A 16,309-nucleotide genomic window follows, 5' to 3' on the forward strand; every position below is an offset into this window, starting at 1 on the left:
AAAAGACAATAACAAACCCTGAAATACATGTGTAAACTTTTATTCAAGGAGATTAGAATGTACTACATCGTGGCTGATATTTTTGAATATTTTCATGCATCTGTTTTCTCATATTGATTAAATGATCCAGGCTCCAAATCATTACATCTTTTTCTTCTATTCAGTCACGAATTTGACACACATTCATAGAGATTTTCCTATGAGGGAGGAATTTTACTAGACATATACTATATCAGAGAGCTTCTTTACCTTCAACCTGTTTAAATCTAAGAAGAATCACAAACACCTAGCAGGTTACAGACTGAACATTGCAAGCAAACAGACTGACTGATGGGTTGCTGGGGTTAAACATCATGGAGAAGGTGCCATTTATCTTAAATCTTGATGAACAGGTAGGGATTTCAATATGCAAATTCAGAAAAAAAAAAAGAAAAAGAAAAAAAATGATTCAATGGAAAAAGCACAAAACCAGCAAATGGCAGAACTAGGTTCTATTCTCTAACAGAAATTCACTTCATGAGCTCCAGGACCTCAGGACCTCTTCATTTACAAACTGAGGAGTCAGGACCTCCTTAGAGGTCCCTTCCCGCTCTGTGATTCTACGATTGACTGGCATGCCAAGCAGGGAGATGGCCGGGGGAAAAACATGAAACTATTGTGCATGGTTATAGAATGAGCAGTAGCTAATCCCAAAAAACAAAGGCCCATGAATGGTAGGAGTCTACATCATGTACAACCATAGAAACAAAATGATGTACCCCATTTGTGTACAATGAATCAAAATGCAGTCTGTAAAAATTAAAAAAAAAAAAATTTTTTAAAAAGGCTGAATGTTCTCTCTGATATGTGGATGCTGACACACAATAAGGAAGCAGGGAAGGAAGGATAGGAGTTCATTGGATTAGACAAAGGGGAATGAAGGGAAGGGAGGCAGGTGGGAGTGAGAGACAGTAGAATGAATTGGACATAACTTTCCTATGCTCATATGTGAATACACGACCAGTGAAATTCCACATAATGTGCATCTGCAAGAATGGGATCCTAATTAGAATCAGTTATACTCAGTGTATGTATAATACGTCAAAATACATTCTACTGTTTTGTATATCCAAAAAGAACAAATAAAAAATATTACAAATGAAAAAAGTAGCTGGTATGTAGGTTTGTGTTGAAAGAAAGAACAGTAGCGTTTTAGCTTGATTTTCAAACCGAGGAGGCTATTTTGAAAGACCTAGTACTAAAACATTATTCAATTTTAGTCCAGAAGAATAAAACCCTTGTGTGTACTCCACCATCATCTGACATTCAGAAAATGATATGGAATGACCAGATACATGCATGAGGTTTTGTTTCTCTTTCCCTTGTATTTCCACTTGCTCTAATGAATTCCTTCGGAAAAGTCTGGTGACTTCTTGCTCTTCTCAGAGAGACACCACTCTCAATGGTGAGTAAAATGTAGGTAAAAACATTAAGACACAATGTTATCAATCTTGGCATCTTAATGGAGGAGTCCAGGTCCTTCAGCAACATCAGGAACATTTCCTTCTACCCTGTTTGTTCTTTACATTACTTGTTTTTGTTAACAGGTTGGTGGTTTTGGAAATTCATGAAAGAAGGTATTTTATTTCAATTATATATTTTTAGTGAAGGACATCTTTCTCTGAGCCAGACTTGATCAAGTTGGTCATTGGGAGATGTCATGTGACACACTCAACACACACACACACACACACACACACACACACACACACACACACAAACACAGAAAAAGTAAGATTTCTTCCAGCTAAACAGAGCTTCATCTTGCTTTGCATTTTGTTGCATACTAAATTATTAGGAGCAATATGTGAAGGAGCAAAGAGCTGGGGATGTTATTAGATGGACAGAGAGAGGAATTTTTTTTTTTTTTTTTTGAGTAATGAGTGTTTGACTTGAAGCTTTCATTCATAGGATTGATTTAGAGGCAGAATGCAAATGAATGAGGGATAATGGAGTAGGGAGAATTTATAGGTAGGGAAATCTCCTAGGATGCATTGTAAGAAGCTTCAACTAGATAATGACAGTGAGACTATAATGGAAGAGATTTAAGAAATGTTGAGAAGAAAGGTGAGAATGATCTAGATCAAGCTTGTCCAATAAAAATATAATACAATACATATATGTAATTTAAATTTTCTTGTGGTCCCATAAAAATAAGACAAAAAAAAATAGAAGAAAATAACAACATATTTTATTTAACTCAGTATTTCAAAATCATTATCATTTCCACTTTTAATCAACTGTTATAGTTTGAATCTGGAATGTCCCCCTAAGGTTCATGTGCTGAAGGCTTAGTCCCTGCTGGTGGTGCCACTGGGAGATGGTAGAACCTTTAGGAGGTGGGGCCTAGTTAGAAGATTTATTTTATCCCTGAACCCTTCTCTCTCTTTCTTTCTCTCTCTCTCTCTCTCTCCTCCATCCACCATGAGGTGAGCAGCTTTGCTCTGTGATACCCTTAAACCATAATGTCTCACCACAGGCCCAGAAACAATGGATCTAGCCAAAGATGAACTGAAACTACTGAAACTATGAGCCAAAATAAATCTTTCCTTAAGTTGTTTTCTCAGGTATCTTGTCACAGTGACAAAAGCTGACTAACACATTAATATAAAAGACATTCATGAACTAGTTCATATTCTTGTTTATTTTATTGTTCAAAACTTGATTGCACTTTGCACTGACAGATCTCCATGCAGACCACCCACATTTCAAATGCTCACTAGCTGCATGTGCTTAGTGGTTACCATATTGCTCAACACAACTTTAGAATGAAATAAATCATACATGCATTGAAGCCTGGAGGAAGGGAGAAAGAGTCTGAAGGATTTGGTATAGAGGAAGAAGCAGAGTGAGTCCTTTATTAAAATTGGAAATGTCAGAGGATGCATGTAATGGGGGGAAAGAGTTGGGGTAGAATATTAGCAAGCAATTACTCTATAATTTTGACTTAAAGGGGCCAGTAAACACTTATTGAGAAATACATATAGAGGTGGGTTAAAATTCAGCATGGGAGACAGAACTCAGAATGGAGGTACATCTCTGGGAACTCATTCTAAGGGAGTTAAAGTTCAGTGGTGGTATTCAGTGTGGTTACAAGTGTAAGGAGAAGGGAAAGCCTTGAGCAACCTCACAACTGAAGAGTGCAGGAAGAAAGCAGTCTGGAAAACCAGGAAGGGTCACTGTCAGAGGCTAGGAGCAGAACCAGGTCTGGCAATGCTTGAAGGAGGGAAATTGAGCTGGGGTCTACCCAGAACTCAGTAGGCACAAAAGGTTGAAGGGAAATGGAAGCACAAGAAGAAATGGTGTTTCAAATTTGAGTTCCATTCTGCCATTGACTGATAAATAACATTTTGAATCTTCATTTTCTAATTTTAAAAATAAAAGAAAAACAGATGATTTGCTTAGTTTCCTATATGTCAGGCACTTTGTTAAGTACTTTAGAAACATTCTTTCAAGGGGTTACAGAGATGTATTATTAGACTATGATAGAGCTAAGGGACTGATTTATAACTTATCTTAGAAACCTCACATCTTATTGAGGCTCCCAAGAGGTGGACAGATGCATATAGAACATGGAAAATAGATGATGTGTTACTTTCTACCTTACCTGTGTTTTTGCTCTGAAACCCAATTTGGCACCCTAATTTTAAAAAATACTGGAATGTAAGAACCTTTATATTCTCCCTGGTGAGATGATCATAACTTTTTTCCATCCAGATATTTAGAGGGGGCACACCAGAGACATACCCAGGTATACTGTTTTTTTCTTGTGCACAGTGACTTGTCTCTTTTAAAAATGAGCCAATAAATGACCCGTTTTCTAACCAATCAGATTTGCTGTGAGGGGTAAAGAGAAGTGATAAGGGAAGGGTAGAGAAATTAAATACTATATAATAATTTCCTTGAGACCTTTAGAAAGTTTTGTTGTTCCTATTTCACAAATGAGGAAATTGAGGTCCGGAGAGGTTAAATGACCTCACAGAATAGCAGAATTCAAATTCAAAAGGAGGCCTCCTGCCTGCTTCCTAAGCCTCTTAATAAACAATGAATTCATCATCTTATAACTAGCATTTTATGCTTCTGCAAGTATTTCATTAGAAGGTGGGATTTTCACCAATGAATCTGGAGTTTAAAGATTATTATTTTGATTACATTCACTATCTTCATTATTGTTTACTTTATTTCTACAATGAAAATTAATTTAGTTGGATTGCACTGACCTGTGAGAACACACAGGCAGAGGTCTCAAGAGAAATAACATTCTAAGTGCACACAGTTATTTGGAAGTAATGTTCTTACCCTTCTTCTTGGCCTGGTTTTGATTTTAATTCATTTATTTCAGATTTCAAATATATATACTCCAAACACAAAGCTTGCCAAAAACCTAAAATGTAATATCTTAGATTTTACATACATACATACATACATACACACAATATACAATGTGCATATACATATCACACTTCATAAATTTAGCAAATTATGAATATATTTCACATATAATTATATATAATATTATAATTACTATATTATGTGCATAATGATGCATATATATATATATATTTATATCTCTCCATGATAAACATCATTTCTGCCAGTTTAACATGATAATTTCTTAGGCTGTTGCTAATATTAACCCCAGAACATCCAGTTATTATATATGTGGGTGTTGCTCCTACAATCAGCTTTAGCTTATCAACCTGATCTACACTCTCTTGGATTAGGGATCTAAAAAATGTCAAGGATTGGGAAAGATATTACATTTTAGGCTTTTGGCACAGGCTAGTCTTGATGATTCTTGCCTTGTGTTTGGAATAAACCCTCTGTACATTAGTTCTGACCTTGCCTCCCCATTCATCTCCAACAGATAATCTAGAAACTGTGTTGAAAATGACTTTGATTTTTCCAAATCAACACGAAGTCGTTTTTTGTGCAAATTGCCAATTTAGAAATCTAAACTCTGTATTTTCATTTAACTATAGCAAAATAGTCATCATTCAGAGTGCTATTTCATATCAGGTATTGGATATGCTGTTCATGAATTAATTCATTTAGTTATCACAGTAATCTGTGAGATACTATAATTATCCCTATTTCACAGGTAATAAATATAGGCAGAGTTTTATATTACTTGCTCAAGATTACATGACTAGCATTTTGGAGAGCTGGGATTCAAAGACAGTGTGGCATTAGCTACTAAGCTATATTATATTTCAAATAGAGGACGTGGGCGTATGGAAAGCTTGGAAGTATTCTAAAAAACTTAGGCCCTGATTTTCAGAAGCAATTATAATTTCTTACTCAAAATGACAACCTAAGTGCAAACTTTGTCATTTCAATCTATCATTACTCATTTATTTAGTATCCATGGTACAGTATAGCAAAAGAAGATGTGGTCATGCATAATGATAATTTAGAGTGCTTGCCCTTGAGTCATTTAGTTAGCAGACAAAAGTGACACAGAGCAGTCAGGGAGCAATGGAAGTGCATAGTTAAATGCTAAGTTGTATGATGTATTAAATTGTATGGTAGAGGGGCGTAAGAAAAAAGGAGAATGCATAGCACCCGCACAGTCATGAAGACTCGGAAAGGATCTTAAATGTCAGGGAGAAATTGGACGAGGAGAGAGGAAAGGAAATGCCCGGCAAGATGAGCCAGATGAAGGTGATTCAGAGCTCAGAGAGGGGAACGAGCATGGTATGATCATCTCTATTCTTCAATCCCTGTCACCTGCCTCCTCCATCTTGCTCTCTCTCCCTTCTCCTCTCCCTCTGTACACACACATTCATACAGATGTGTGTGCTTGCACACATATTTTTGGCTATACCCGTGTACACATAGATTTATACACAGCTTTGCATCAAAATAATGTTTGTCTTGTACCAATATTGACATATTTCTCATAAACTCAAAAACATAATCGGTAGCTGGGAGTTGATAATTTGTAACTTTTAAATTTTCAGTGACTAACCTTGAGAGAGAAATGATATATTGACTATCCTTTGACTGTATCCAGCAAAACCATCATCCTTTTGGAAATCGAGACCAGGTCAATACTTAAACCAGGAAGATTTGTTTTTTTTTATTAAAAAGAAAAAGAACTCTGTATATAGCACAATTGATTGTTTTTTGATTGACATCATACTTTATTCCTACTCATACACATTTTGGCTTATCATTGCTGTAGGCAATAGAAAGGAAATTGCTCTGTAATATTACTCCTCTGTATTTGACAATAAAATCCAAGAAAAAAAAAGTATTCCTCCAGTACAGTGAGTTAGATCATGGGGATGAAAATTCCAGTTTTATGTGTTGAAAGTACAGTTGTGAATCATGGGTGCTGTTACCATAAAAGCTAGGTTTCTAAAACCAGGATAAAGAATTCTTATATAAAATTTTCAGTCCTTTACAGCTTTGATTATTTGGAAAAAAGTTACCAAAATTCTTCCCATTTTCTTTTTTCATATTTCAAGTCATGGTAAATTGGATTTGATTTGTGATAGGATTTTTACAACTGAAAAAGTGGTATTACTTTAATGTAATCCTTATTTAAATGAAAACTACTGGAATTTGCAGATTGAATTAAAAGCTATCTTTTTTCATGACAATAGAACATAATATTTTTGTTGCATTATTGTACCTTTAAATATCCTCCAGGAGCAATTTGTGAATAAATAGTAATATTTGTATTTTGCGGATGCACTCAAACTAGGCCAATTATATTTTGGGCACCATCATATGTGAGAGTTAACTAATACAGTAAAACCAGGTGAGAAAACTTATTCTTTCCTCCTTTCTTTTACAAAACTCATCACAAACTTATAGGTATTTTAACAAGCATCAGTAGTAATATTGTTCCTGATTTCATGAATAGAAAGTATGTAACTCATCTGTTTTCTGATATTATGATGAAATACCTGAGGCTAGATGCTATTTAAAGAAAAAAGGTTTATTTAGGTCACAGTTTAGAGATTCAAAGGCAGGGTGTCAGCATCAGCTCTACTCTGGTGAGGAGGACCTCATGGTAGATGGCATCATTATAACAGGAGTGTGTGAGAAGGAGAGATTGCAGGGCAAGAGAGACTAAGATCCCATAGAACTAAGTTAATCCTTTATGAGGGTTAACACCTTCAAAGACCTATGATTTCACTCTAGGACCCACCTCTTAAAGATCCTACCACCTCTTAATATTGCCACAATGGAGACCAAGATTTCAACTCATGAACATTAGGGGCACACACTTAAGTCATATGCAAATGAAAGCAAATGTATCTGTATATGAATCTTTGCATCTGGGTGACTGTAATCACATATACCCCAGATTCCTAGAGTCATTAGTATTAATCATTTAGTCCTTTAGTATTTAAGCAAAAAGCTTCTTGATTCCTCAGATATTTTTTGGAAACCTAGCATTTTACTAATCGCTGCCCTGATTCCCGTTGGACTTGGTTGGTGGGTAAGATTCACCACATTCTTCCTAATCGCTTCTGGCTTCTAACTCTGGCTCTATCAGATTCTCAAGTTCTCTTCAGCCTTTCATTTTTTACCTGTCAGGCCATTTTTCTGCACTATTTCACTCTGTTTCACATGTCCAAACTCCTTACTACCACAGCAGTTTCCTGAAGGATTTGGGGGCCAACAGGAGAGTTATGTAAAATAGGTAGTGTATTTGGTGTCATCTAACATTCATTGGTAGACAGGCTTGATCCTGAAGGTCACTTGAGTCTTCCCATGTAGCCTGTTATCATTGGTTACACCCCTGACTTTGGCATTAGTCTATTGCCATGTTGCTGGAGCACCCCAACTTCCTTCAGTTGTGTCCCCTCTCTCTTCAGTTTGCTGATCCCTAAATCAAAATTCCTTTCCCTACCCTCTTTTGTTTTGGTAGAATGTTTTATCTATATTTTTAGAAAAGGAATATTACCTGAATGGCTTCACGTGGCTATCCTGAAGATCTTTTCTCTATCACTAAAATACAATATGGATGTGATTTCTGTGGTCAACTCATAATTTAAAAATGTTTTTATGAAGGATGATATTACAGAAGAAATGATACATCTGGGACTTGCTTCTGAATAATCTGGAGAAGAGGACTGTATATAGGCAGAAGTGAAGCAATATTGATGATGAATGTTGAAGTTGGGCAATGGGTACGTGGGGTCTGCTGTTTTCTACTTTTCTTTTGTATAGACTCAAAATACTCTATAATAACAAGACAAATTTTTCTTCCTGATGTATATAATGCACAATTAATGTATAATAATACATATCATTACATAACTAATGATTATGATAATCATGTAGATATAGTAATAATAAACCAATTCAAAAGATGAGCAGACTAAGTACGGAGGGTAAAAAGTATATATTTAATGAAAAGATAAACTTAAGGGCACATTGGAGATACTTTAAGAAGCAGAGATGCAGTGGTAACAACTATCAGTTGTATCAGTTATTTTCTGATATGCTTCACTTTCCCCTTACAAATCTCAAGCGAGGATATCTGTGGGGTCCACCCCAACCAGAAATATCACTGTAGGAGTTGAAAAGGTAGTTCAGAAAAGGTAATTCTGGGACATAGTTCAGCCTGGATATATTCAAACATTACAAAGCCTCCTCAACAAGAATGAAAGAAAAGAAATATTATGATAATAAAGATCTTAGCAAAAGATTACTTCAGTTGGAGAAGAAAACAGTAAAATCCTGGGAATTTAACTGCAGACTAAGAAATAAATATAGGTCTTATCTGCAGGAGATGGAAAACTGGCACCGGGACACCATCCACCTCCCTTAGAAGGAATTGGAATGAGTGAGGGTAGCAATGAAATAGGCACATGAGGATTCATTCCACCTTGTTACAGAACCAGGCACAAAATATCTGGGTCAGATCTTGTTTTGGATGATTGAATAGAGGGGGCAATATTCAAATTATCACTTCTAAGTTGGAATGAGCAAGCAGGACCTAGAATCTTGGACTATAAATTCTATAGTTATGATCCTCCCCTGGGATGGGTTTGGGCACTAAAAGATTTCCTTGGGCAAAATGCTGTAAATGGAACTGATATGGCATAATTTCCAGGATGTATTGTTAAGTGAGAAAAGAAGAGTACAAAAGAGTGTCTATCATCTCACATCTTTGATGTAATAAAGAAAAGGATATCGGGAAACACGTACAGGTTTAGGTTTATGCAAAAGAAATACAGGAAGGATAACCTGGGGCCTGATGAGATTGGCTTTCTCCAAAGGGGTAAGGCAGGGGCAGCAATGACATTTTCTTGAACATATCTTATTTTTTAAAAATGTACGTCTAACTTTTAGAACTATGGTAATATTTCACATGCCAACAAAATAAACTATGAAAATTCGGCAGAATGTCGGGGGGGCACTCAAAATGGAATGTAAATGGTAACCAAGGAACTTACCTATATTACAAATGAATAATGTGCCCATACTCAACTGGTGGGAAATAAGGACCAACCTATGTAACTGAAAAATAGTGCTTTGACTAGGTGCTGTAAGGCTAGGCTAAAGGCAAGATGAACTCTGTACAAACATCACACCAGAGTTAGTAAATTTGCTTTGGAAAGAAATAAGCATTCACAATTCCAACACTGCCTTCAAGTGTATTCTAGGTTTAAGCAAATAAGTAAATATATTTCGAATAACGTGACACAGTTTTCTCAGGGAAAAGAGTTATAAATGAAGAAAGTACGAAGGATGGAATGAACACCAAACATTGCAGTATTGAATTGAAGTCAGAGATGTAGATGTGATGCATGCAGATAAGTGTATACAGAGAGAGGCCTGTTTGTACAGATGCATATGCACACATACATTTATTTTAGCTTCATTTGCTGAGTGTACAGATGCAATAGCACTTTAATAAAAATGAGGACACATAATACCTTCACATATATTTCTAAATTCAATTTTTCAATGAAAAAAGGCCAAGAATCTTTGGAGAAATAGCTGATTCCTGGGGTGGGGAAAAGAAAGTACAAGAGGAACCTGGAGAATATCTTGTGAGGCCAGAAAATGAGGATGTGTTAAAAAACTGATGGTAACATGTTATAATGCTCAGGAGCCAGATTGAAAAAACATTTCTGGTGCCCAAATATGGAATCATTTGAAGGAAAAAATGAAAAATAATTAATTATAATCTACAGAATATACTAAATATTCATGAGTCTATTTCATGAATAAGTAAATGAATGAAGAATAACTGTTTTTAACAGTAAATTCCAATTAATAAATAGATAAAGAATGATGGGAATAAAATAATCAAAATTTGGGAACATCACAGTAATATTTGATTTGGGCAGAAATCAGCAATGGATATTTAAATCTGTAAAGGACAGTATGATAAGAAACAGGATATTTGTATAGTTCCAAATATCTCCCTGCAAAATGCCTTTTAATTATGAAGGGGGACTAGTAGCTCTATAGCTGCTGTGTTCAAGATTGGTGTCACCCATAACATGACACATTGGCACCATGTATCCCCTGTATTCTGCCTGACAAGGGTGCAATGTCTTATCTTTGACAAAAATGCATCACTGAATTAAATTATGTGGAAACATCAGAAAAACCCAAATAAAGAGACATTCTACAAACAACTAGCCAATACTCTTCAAAAGAGATAAGGTTATTAAAGATAAATCCTGAGGAACCATCCCAGATTAAAGGAGACAAGGGAAGCACGGCTACTGAATGCAGTATGGGGTCCTGGGTTGCATTCCGGGCCAGAAATTGAACACTGGGGAGAACCAACAAAATTCGAGAAAGATATGTAAATTATTTAGTAACATATTAATTTGGGGAAGTCTAGTGATGGGAATACAGTAGTATTTTTATAACTTTTTTGTATGCATGATATTAAATTTTTTAAATGTTAAAACTTTAAATAATTCATCAAAGAACAGTTATAACAAGATTATGTGATTTTAAGAATGTGGTCAAAATGTGAAGTATGTGCCCTAGAGAAACTTCCACATATATGCACAACAAATGTTTGTAAGATTGTTCTAATCAGCATTGCTTCCAATAGTAACTTTTGTTTTCATGGTGGTGGGGATCCAATGCAGGACCTTGAACATACTAGGCAACATCCTCACTATATCCGTAGACCAATGGTAAAAATTTGAAACAATATAAATATTCAAAAAATTGGAAAAAAAATAAAAGGTTTGCAGGTCAGGAAGTGGCCTAGAGAAGAGGAATTGTCTGAAGAACAAGCTAATGGGTGGAACATATCACATAGCCAATCCTAACCATTCCAACTTTTAAGCCTCCAAATTATACTACCTGTGGTCAGAAAACTTAGGCTATGTTGAGCATTGCACATCTATGTTGAATTTGTTCATTTTATATAGATACAGATTTATAAATAGAAATATTGAGATATAAACATCAAAATCTCTTTCCTGTCCTATCAATTGAATTCCAATCCAATATGCACAGAATCTGGCATAAATTAGTCATTTGTAAACCACTTCTTTTCATAGTTATTACATAATAGACTGATAAGTGTATATTATTACATAACTGAATAAGAAGTGATGGTATAGCAGAAGTCTTTGCATGTTTGAACATTGGAACTCTTATATGTCAGCAGATTGTTGATACTATGGTCTTATATGAAATGAAGTAAAATAAAACAAATGGGCAGAACTGTTACCAGGGCCAGAAATCCAGGCTCAGTCCAGGGGCGGTACATAAAGGAGTCTTGGTGTAAAGTAAATGGGGAACAAGAGGGAAAGAGAGGGATCTCCTAATTAAATTTTCAAAGACACGTCTAAACGGAGGTGTAGTTTTGGTTTGTGTTAAACTGTAAGGATGCATTTCTGTTACAATCTAGTAAGTCTACAAAAATCAAGGTATTTCTAGACAGTCCAGATTCAAAATTTGAGTCATATGAGTTAGAATAATGTGATCCATCTAGTTTGGTAATGAACTTTAGCCAATTGGGTAAACATGGTACATGGAATATGTTCATTATTGGTGAATAATAATTAAAAGGCTAGGCAGAGATAGTGGGGTACAGAATAATATATTGGTACATTTCATGTTATAACAAAATATCATAAGTTGGGTACTTTTAAAAGAAAAGTGGCATATTTAGCTTACAATTTGGTGTATTGCAAGTCCAAGATCAGATGGTCCCATCTATTTGACTTCTGGTGACTCTTCACTGAGTCACAATATGGTGGAGAAAGCTGAAAGGGAAATAACTGTGTGAAGAAGAGAACAAGTACAAGGGTGACTTCCTTTTGAACAATCCACTAGCAAGAAAACTAACTCATTCTTCAAGACCAGCATTTAATTCCTTCCAAGGGCAGTGCCTTCAATGACATAATATCCTCACGATAGGTTCCACCACTTAATGGTTCCACTACTTCAAAACCACTCCACTGAAGACCAAACCTCCATCATGAACTCTAGGGGACAAACTACATCCAAACTATGGCAAATCTTTGTTATCTGATAGATTGTGCTCTGCTCCTTACCTACTATAGAATGTTAATGATTAATTCTGATGTTTGGTTTCAGCATAATAAAGACTCCCTCATAGTGTTTTTATGCTGATTAAATGAGAAAATGTATGTCAAGATCATGATTTAATAAATGGCAGGCTTTGTTTATATCATGATCATGGTGCTGATGATGTTCGGGACCCATCTAGGTATAATAGTGTTTTGTGCAGTGTTGTGTCACAAATCTGCTATAACAAAGAAGAATTTTTTAATATATTCTTTTTTAAAAATTTGTTTTAATTTGTTATACATGACAGTAGAATGCATTTTTGACACATCATATATAAATGGAATATGACTTCTTATTCTTCTGGTTGAACATGTTGTAGAGTTATACTGGTCTTGTAATCATATATGCACATAGGGAAATAATAAACAAAGAAGAATTTTTAAAAAGTTGAAAGAAGAGTTATGACAATTTGTCAATATTCTAAGGATTAAGGGAAAGCTGTTTATTTTGATAGGCCTTGGAAATTTCTGGATTCCATTCAGACAGGAGATTCTTGGCTGAATCCAGAAAAATTAATTCTGGTCTTGGTACCTATGAGTATAAATGGAAGTAATTTTTTTTTATAGCTCAAAAAATGAAGATAATTTAGCTACAGCAGGGTTTATCAATAGTAGCACTATTGGTATTTGGGTCAGATTGTTCCAAACCATGGTACCCCTTAAAGTGGGTAGGTGAGAAAGTCAAATGGGAGGATGAACTCACTAGTGATTGAAGGACACAAAAGATAAATGTTTCTGGCTCACATTTCAAGGACATGGACTGAAGTTCAAAAACATAACATTATTTTCTATAATCAGAACACATATTTTGGCTTTGATCCTCCATTTGTTCATGTACATAAACATAATCATAATTTATTCTAGTAAACTTGATAAAAATATGGTAATTTCTCAGACAATCCTAGTTTATATTCCAAGTACATTTTGGGTAAAACTTCCTCTTTGGCTTTTATTCCTTTCCTTTTTCCCGAGTTTAGTCCAAAATTGGAGGAACGTGATAAACAGATAAGGAAATTTACTTAGAAGCCATTTGCTTCTCGGTTTTGATGTAATTTGATCTTGTCTGGTGTTCTTTGGGCTTTAGCTAATCTTGTTTGATTTTTGTTTTCAGAAACATCTTACATTTTACCACCTGCCAAAATGCATAATTTCATAGACTTTGGAATCAACCTCTACCCAGGGTTTATTCACTTACTAGCTTGTGATGTTGCCATACCCTCTGGTTGTCACTGCGTATTCCTGTGACCGAGCTCTAGACTTCTTTTGGTCTTCTTTCCCTTTTCTAAGATCTATGCCATCCTAAAATTTAGAATTGAATGATTCTAAGAAGATCTCACCATGTTTCTACACCACCCTCTCTTTACCATCTCAGCTCTATTAACCTGAAACTTTCTTCTCTGGACAAACATTGACTCGGTTGCCAACTCCCCCAGTTCAGACTGGACCAGCGAGCAACCCATCCACACTACACTACTCTCTTTTATTATGATGGTGCCAGGGACTTCTCTATGCAGGTAGCTCACTTACTGAATTGCTTAGGATGCAAGCAGTGTATTCCTTTTTTCTTATCAGAAAACAAAATTGAAATAAGAATTCCATTTTGTATCCTTCCCTGTCTCCAGGTGTGGGGTGAGTGTGGGGCAGGTCAGGGTGAGCACACGAAGAGAAGAAAAAAGTCTGTATGTCCTGCTTTTCTTCCAAATTTGCTCCCTTTTCCTTCAAAGTGCAGATGGTTTTTCTGGTCCAAGTTCAGGGAAAGACAGGGGATGTCTCCAGATTGCTTATTCTCTTGGATCTTTGTGATGGTACATTATAGGATATGTTGATGGTTTTCAACTTAGAAGCCAAAAATTTTGAGTCATTGTTCTCCAACTCCATCAGAGAACTGGTGCTGGGTGAATTGCCATTCCACACCTTGAGATGGACCATGGAATGGGCACAGGACGAAGCAAAGAGCAAACTGATACTTCAAATTATCCCTCTGACAAGTCAACATTGTTCAAGTCTAATGTGGCTTCTGAAGGAAATCCTTTCTTTCACTTATACTCTACTAATGATGACTCGTGGGTGCCCTAAAAAGGATTCGAGGGCACCATATGCTGCTCTCATGATGCACCCCAAGTTCTCAAAGGGTCAGAATTCTAACATCATTCCTGCCATATGCCTCTCCCTTTGCTGCCTCACCGGGTTGAACATGTCTGCTCCTTTTCTTCATTCTTTGGGATCTTTTCTACAGAGCACAAAGTCACTTTCCATGTCCTCATGACATCCTTCCAAAGCATCTTTCTTTTTCACTAGGGAGGACTTAAGTCTTTCTGTTTTGAGTTATTTAGTAAATGTTTCATGATGTGTGTTGTATTTTCCCCTATAAGAAATAAGTCATTTGAATGCAATCATCATGGCATACATACTCTTTATGTTCTGTCAAGTGTCCCGCATGGCACTGGAACATAACAGATATTGAATATTGGCTCATTGGTACACTACATTAGTATAAAGAAAAATATAAAAGTCCAAGCACTATTGTAAGTTATTTTCTAAGTTGCAACAACAGTTTAATTTTGTTATGCTAGAGACATAAAAGGATTCCGAGAAACAAAAAACAAATAAACTTAATTTTCCAAATTTTTACCATATGATTTACAATGAGATGATGATCATAGATTTGACAAATTATCAGAAGTGCCAAGTAAACAGTCTGGTTTGCTTCTGTATATTTGCCATTACTGCTTCCCAGCATGTTTTGCTGTTTTCAGAATCAGTTGTCCTTACCATTTAAAGTTCTCTTTATAAGGATGACTATAATGGATACAGAGATAACAGGAACACATTTGTATATTTAAATAATATACCAGCCATAATAGCAATTTCCCAGAATATTTTTCTTGTAGTTGAAGACAAATCTACTCCAGCACTGAAAGAGCGACATAACAGTATTATTTTCTATTATTTTTATACAACGAAGTCCTTGATTTTGTCAGTATTCTATCCATCTATTAGTTCATCGAACAATTATTAACACAATTATTAAACACTTCCTACTTTCTAGGTATTGAAGTTACAATGGCTCTCACCATCAGAGAACTTGAATTTCTAATCCTATTGGATATTATAGTTATCTGCGTAAGAAAATACCCTAATTGAAGTAAGAATTTTTTTGGGTGTCTTATGGGACTTCCTAAATAACTCCATTTTTGTAAATAGTTTCAAAATACTTTTTATGAATATGTTTGAAAGTTAAAAGAGGAATACAGAATTTTCTACATAAAGGGACATTCTTTACTTGGATTTTAAATGTATACTTGCCTTTTCACTTCTGGCAAAGAAGGTATTTATAATTTGTGACAGAAGAAGTCACTTGATGATTTGTGCTTTCTGAAGGTAACTGCCCCATAGAAGACTCCACAAGAGGAGAGACTTGCTTAAAACCCCCCTGGATTGCTGGTGCCTGAGTCAAGAGCTGCATTTTAATATTAGCACTTGGAAGATAAACACTCACAGCCTCCAACGGAGGTGATCCTCACTGAATATCATATGACTGCAAGTGGGAGGACAGAGAAACTACTCAGCTGTTGACAAGTAGAGGCAAGTAAATATCTATGCCAGAAATGTACACACTTGCCATTATAACATCACCCCTACTCAGCCACCCCAGTAGATAAATAGACATTTTAGATTCCTCCCAGGAATAAACCATTTGCAGGATATTCTTTACTTCAAATACCTTT

General features: G+C 35.6%; 1 protein-coding gene across 1 annotated transcript in view; it reads left to right on the forward strand.

Annotated features, from left to right (window-relative positions):
* The window catches only part of CTXN3 (cortexin 3), a 37,469-nt gene extending 21,488 nt beyond the window's left edge, over window positions 1–15,981 (forward strand). Inside the window, exon 3 of the transcript XR_013764345.1 lies at window positions 15,963–15,981. The gene's annotated coding sequence lies outside the window, so the exon portion shown is untranslated. The remainder of the gene's footprint in view (window positions 1–15,962) is intronic.
* The last annotated feature ends 328 nt before the right edge of the window (window positions 15,982–16,309 follow it).

This window comes from Sciurus vulgaris, assembly GCF_902686455.1.
Source record: "Sciurus vulgaris genome assembly, chromosome: 6".
NCBI classification, from domain to species: domain Eukaryota; kingdom Metazoa; phylum Chordata; class Mammalia; order Rodentia; family Sciuridae; genus Sciurus; species Sciurus vulgaris.